The sequence below is a fragment of the Cervus canadensis genome, chromosome 15, assembly GCF_019320065.1.
Source record: "Cervus canadensis isolate Bull #8, Minnesota chromosome 15, ASM1932006v1, whole genome shotgun sequence".
NCBI lineage: Eukaryota > Metazoa > Chordata > Mammalia > Artiodactyla > Cervidae > Cervus > Cervus canadensis.
This window is the reverse complement of record NC_057400.1, coordinates 56326788-56332969: the sequence shown is the minus strand read 5'-3', so window position 1 is coordinate 56332969 and position 6182 is coordinate 56326788. Positions and strand designations below refer to the sequence as shown.

At 40.0% G+C, this 6182-nt stretch overlaps 1 protein-coding gene across 1 annotated transcript in view; it reads left to right on the top strand.

Moving 5' to 3' along the window:
- Positions 1-3883: 3883 nt before the first annotated feature.
- Positions 3884-6182, top strand: part of NFE2L2 (nuclear factor, erythroid 2 like 2) — a 78828-nt gene continuing 76529 nt past the window's right edge. The window contains exon 1 of the mRNA XM_043487646.1: positions 3884-3904. The gene's annotated coding sequence lies outside the window, so the exon portion shown is untranslated. The remainder of the gene's footprint in view (positions 3905-6182) is intronic.

Genomic DNA, 6182 nt, shown 5'->3' with positions numbered 1-6182 from the left:
TTGCTCACATTCCTGATTATTTCCTTAGCATACTTTCTTAGAAGAAATACTAGATCAAAAGATACAGCCATTTAAAGACTCTTTATACATATTGCCAAGTGCTAAAGGAATACTTTGAAGCACATAGCTGGGTAGGGAAAGGGAGAAAGGAAAAACCTTTCTAGATTACCTGCCCATAGACTTCAAGGGTAAAATGTATGCTTGCAGTTTTGCAACTACCCACTGTCTGCCTTCTTCTTCTTTTTTTTTTTTTTTTTTTTGCTTTTGGACTTCACCAGGATTGAGCAAAAACTCAGTCATCGACTGAGGAAAAAGCGTGGGTTGGTACAGCAAACCACAAAAATCTCCAGTTTAAACGCAAATCCAAGATTACAAGAGATCTCCCTACATTGATGGCTTCATCTGTATTAGGTTATAAATCCCTTGAGGGAGTTTCCAGAACTCAAACCCCACTTCCTCCATATGACTTCCTGTGTTCACATGTGTTTTCTGATCTGTTTTGCTGGTCAGGATTTAAAATATTCTGTAAGCTACATGTATCTAACCATGAGAACTAAATTATTCAATTATTCAATAGTATTTATCAATTGCCTTCTAACTGATGTGCTAGTTCTGAGGTAAGTAGTAAGCAAAACAGACTTACTCCTGCCCTGTGAGCACCCAGAGTATGTCTGTGCTAAGTCTCTTCAGATATGTCCAGCTCTTTGCAACCTTATGGATTGTAGCCCTCCAGACTCCTCTGTCCATGGTATTCTCCAGGCAAGAATCCTGGAGTGGGTTTCCATGACCTCCTCCCCAGGATCTTCCTGACCCAGGGATTGAACCCATGTCTCTTACATCTCCTGCATTGGAAGGCAGGTTCTTTACTAGTAGTGCCACAGCCAGTATGTAATAAGTAAAATATAACCACATACATAGAATGAACATCATGCATTCTCAGTTCAGTCGCTCAATCGTGTCTGACTCTTGCGACCCCATAGACTGCAGCACGCCAGGCCTCCCTGTCCATCACCAACTCCTGGAGTTTACTCAAACTCATGTCCACTGAGTCAGTGATGCCATCCAACCATCTCATCCTCTGTCGTCCCCTTCTCCTCCTGCCTTCAATCTTTCCCAGCATCAGAGTCTTTTCAAATGAGTCAGTTCTTCGCATCAGGTGGCCAAAGTATTGGAGTTTCAGCTTCAGCATCAGTCTTTCCAATAAATATTCAGGACTGATCTCCTTCAGGATGGACTAGTTGGATCTCCTTGCAGTCCAAGGGACTCTCAAGAGTCTTCTTCAATACCATAGTTCAAAAGCATCAATTCTTCGGTGCTCAGCTTTCTTAATAGTCCAACTCTCACATCCATCCGTGACTACTGGAAAAACCATAGCTTTGACTGGATGGACCTTTGTTGGCAAAGTAATGTCTCTGCTTTTTAATATGCTATCTAGGTTGGTCATAACTTTTCTTCCAAGGAGTAAGCATCTTTTAATTTCATGGCTACAGTCACCATCTGCAGTGATTTTGGAGTCCAAAAAAATAAAGTCTATCACTGTTTCCACTGTTTCCCCATCATGCATTTTAATGTCAGGCTATTTATTTTTTGGTGTTGTATTTGTTGACTGCTCCCAAGAGATAGATCTTCTCTTTTCAACTAGATAAGATGCTCCTTGAAGATAGGACTATGTCTTCACTTTGCTAACATCTTCCAAATTATTATGCACTTAATAGGCACCTAGTAGAGAGCAACTCCAGTGGAGAGAAAGCTCCAGGAGATGGTAAAGGACAGGGAAGCCTGGTGTGCTGCAGTCCATGGGGTTGCAAAGAGTCGGACACGACTGAGCAACTGAACAACAGAGAACAGCTAAAGTGGGCTTCATGTCTGCGTGAACCAAGCAAGCTCTTCCTTCCAGCTCCTCAATTATTCTTATAATCTCTATGAGGATAAATAACAAATGACTGGGAAACATGATGTAACTTATTATGTAAGTGTTGTTTTACATTTTATCTTCACCAATAGGTGGCATCATCAATTTTGAAATTACATTTTCTATTTTGTAGCCCCAAATTTTAAGTATGCAGTTCATTCGATAAATGTTTATTGGGCATCTTCTATATGGAAGCTGCCCTGCTGGCTACCACTAACAGAATGGAAAGTAAAAATAGTATAGATTTACTGTGCTTTAACCTATTCCTTTCCTAGTATACCCTAAAGGATATTCCACTTTCAGATATCATCCTTGTTTTACAAAATAACATCTAAATCTGTGATAACAACTCAAAAATGACAATTTTACCTATGTTTGTGTATTTTCTTGTGTGTGTGTGTATTTTCAACTTAACCTAATATCTTATTTTAAATGGAGGAGAGGGATGTTAATTTAAATAAAATGTAAACCAGAAAAATATGGATTGAGTGCGGGAAGGGGGGGGTCAATCTGCAGAATTTAATCCAAGCTGACTTTTTAAATGACACAATTTACCACTCCTCAGTGAAAGGAACTTTATTTCCTTTTGGAAGATAAGAGAAGCGTGATCCAGGCATAACAGAAGTATTTCTACAGCTTCCAAGCCTGCACAGTCCCATCTGGAGATAATAAAAGATCCCATTCCTCTGTGTTTATTTCAAAAGATTCATTCTCTGGAATGATCTGAGGTTGCAAACTGTAGCGCATTTGCCAGCTAAAAAGGGCTGCTGCCTCCATGTTACTCAGGAGGTGTCTAGTCCCCAGGAAAGTGGGGACTTTCTAAACTCTCCTTAGAGTGGAAAGACGCCCCTCTGCCCTTCCCAACAATATTGCCTTCTCCACAGTCAATGTGGGAAGGAAGGAAAGGAGAAGGAGAAACAGGGAAGAGGAGCAGTGGGGAAATGAAATTTCAGGATTTGCATTAAACACCATGTATCAGTCACTAATTTATCCACCTACTGATGAGAGGAAAGTGATATTTGACCAAATGTGTGCTTCTTTTTACTGAGCATCTTTAAAGGGCAATGAATGGCATTACTTTGGGAGGTGCAAAGATGGGCCATAGAAAGATTTTGCCATCCAGAAGCTCCCAGTCTAGTAACCACAATACTGTCTTGTGTAGTAGTGGTTAGAAGTATGGGCTCTCGGCTTTATTCATTTCAACCCGGACTCCACCATGTACATATTCTTGCATAAATTATTTAACCTCTTCATGTTTCAGTTTCCTAACCTGCAAAATGGGGATAAAATAAATTAGGAATATAAAATGAAATTAGTAATATAAAACGAAATAATGCATTAAGATTATAACAAAGGATGTTTGTTGTTACTAATACCAGTAACATTAATACACAAAGGAAATGTTCAGTGTCATAAGACAGGTCTATGTAAAGAGCTATGAAAACTCAGGAGGTAAAGCAGCAACTTCTTAGAAGGGCAGGGCAGAGCAACTCACTCACTGTTGGTGTGAAAAAAAAAAAAAATGGACCCCAAATGGAATCACTTGTGTGAAGCTATGTCACGGATCAAGACTTAATACATAACCTAATTGCAGTCTCAACCTCCCCCAGGAATATAGTCTAAACTGTTCAGTCTGGAATTTCCTGGTCAGCACTAGTGAGGTAATCTGCCTTAGAGACCCCTTCCATCCTCTCAGAGAAAGATAAGGTAATCTGATCTTGCCTTGTCCTGCCCACTTCTGCTTATAAAAGCCCTTCATTGTGTATAGCACCTTTATATATGCTACATAGGATGCTACCAATTCATGGGTCATTGAACAAAGTCAGTAAGACCTATAAAACTTAGTTGAATTTTGTCTTTTAATAGATTTGGTGGCAGCAGTGGGATTTGAAGTGAACTTCCGATGGCTTCAGGAATAACAGGGGACAGAGGCATGGTACTCCACAAACCCACTGAGTTTTCTGTCTTCTTCGTCATTTCCGAAGGTCATCAGTAAGTTCCTCTGGGTTGCTTTCGGTTTCTTTGGATAAAGCTCCTGATTTAATTAACTTTCCAGTCCAGGGCAGGTCAGTTTAAGCTAGCAGACAGTTCCACCCAGAACCTAGGCCTTGGTTCAGTTTTCAACTCCTCATTTGTTTGGGAATCTTAGCCCTTGGTTTTGTGACCACATTCCACGCTGGGAACTCTTGGCAGTTTAATTTGCAGTTTCCCGTTTCTTTGAAATCAGTTTGCAATCCCCATTCTTTGAGGTCTTTTGTTTCAATTCTCTTCGCAGCCCCAACGCCACGCTGGGAATGGCTGGCCGCGTGCACAGCGCCGCCTATTGGCCAGTCTGCAGTAACGTCTCTTTGGTTACTGCTTGGTATACTAAGGGGCACACATTTGTTTTGTTTTATATGAAAGGCTATTGCGGATAAAGATCTTAGAAGCATAAAATTGGTGAGCATGGATTGAACACTTAGAAGCTGTTAGAGCCCTTCTCACCAAACTCTGCGTCTCCGATTTTAGGATGAGTTCACCACAGACTGTGTAGACTGAGACTAGGTCACCAGAAAACATCAAGAACGTTGTTATGCAATGAAGGACACCGTGAAACACCATAGTTCCCTCCTAAGCAGCACATCCCTTTTTAGTATTAGTTTGACTCCAAAAGCTAGCTCAATAAATACATAAATAAATAATTTAAAGTAATCATTGTTTTTTAAAATAATAAAATTAAAAGTTAATTACTAACTCAAATTCTAAAGCATTAAGCACACCACCTTTCAGCACACCTGCTTATTTTATGGCTAAGAACTATGGACCTGGAAGCTGTAGATATTTACAAAAATGGCAAAATCTTACCAGAAACAAGCTAGGATTCCTGTGGCCATAATGGGAAATGTTCCTGTTAGATCAGATCATTCATTTAAGAAGTACATTTGAAAGCTAGGATTGCCAAATTAAATATAATGAGATACCTATTTTAACTGATATGCAGGGGCCTCCAAAAGCCTTCACGATTCCAAAGGAGCTTCATCGAAAGATTCGTTGGAAAGGCCAATAAAAAATAAAAGACACAAGAGGTCCTAAAATAAAAGATAGTATGAGTAACATGGCTCCTACTGCTCCTTTCTATTTTCATTTACCTGAGTATTCACATTCCACTAATTCTCTGTCTGAACTGCCTTTCCACTCTTGTTTGTTTAATTGGAGGATAATTGTTTTACAATGTTGTGTTGGTTTATGCTGTACAACAGTATGAATCAGCTTAAGTCTACATATCCATGGTGAGCATATATCCATCCCCTCCCTCTTGAGCCACCGCAACCCCACCCCCTGCCTTTCCATTCTAAAGAGGTTATTAAGCAGTTTAAAATAAAACCTCCCAGGGTTGTAGGCAATTCTTCTCATGTATCAGTCAAACACTGAATGAAGGGCAGTACTTAAAGAATTTCCTAAACCCAGAGAGGATATAAAAAGAAACCACTTCAGAAGTCTTGAAGAATTTAGAGTCCCTGGTTTGACAGATCTTTATCAGCTTGTGCACATGCTGGTAGAATCTGAGGAAGCACAAAAATGAAGGAAGCAAAATGCAAAACCCTGAGGATGATAATTTGAGATCCTCAATCTTCAACATGGTCTCCAGTGGAGCAGAAAATGCTCTCAAAGTAGAAACTGATCTTTTGAGAGCCAATCCTAGAGTCTTCCCTGGTCTGTTATTCAAACATGCAACCAAAAAAAGAGAAAAAAGATGAGTCTATGGCTGACTTTAGAGCTCATCTGGAAGCTCTCCTCCTACAGGTTTCTGGGTTTCATTCAAGGGATGAAGTCACCCAACTTGCTCTAGCTACACTATTTGTAAATAGGTTATGTCCTGAGGTTAGTGGATTAATAAAAAGACCAAAACAAACAAACCAAAAAAATGGGGATGGGAGGCTATCTCCGCATTGGACTGAACTCATGACTGTAGCTAAACACTTTAAAAGGACTTTGGAACAAGATTGTAAACAAAAATCCACCAAGCTGTTGGCTTTAAAGTCATAACAGCTCCAAGGTCAGTCACCTGAAATAATGTCAGTCACCTAAAATAATGCCTGGGCCCCTACATCACAGTCTTCTTGGAGTCCATCATTAAAATGCTAACTCATGGGTAGATGTCTCAGTTGTAAGCAACTGGGACCCTGGAAAAGAAAATGTCCTCAAACAAGCCTCTGCATAATATTCAGCTGATTTGTAGATATGAATGTCCTTACATCGACCCTCAAAGGAGGGTCCCTGTATGGGTCCC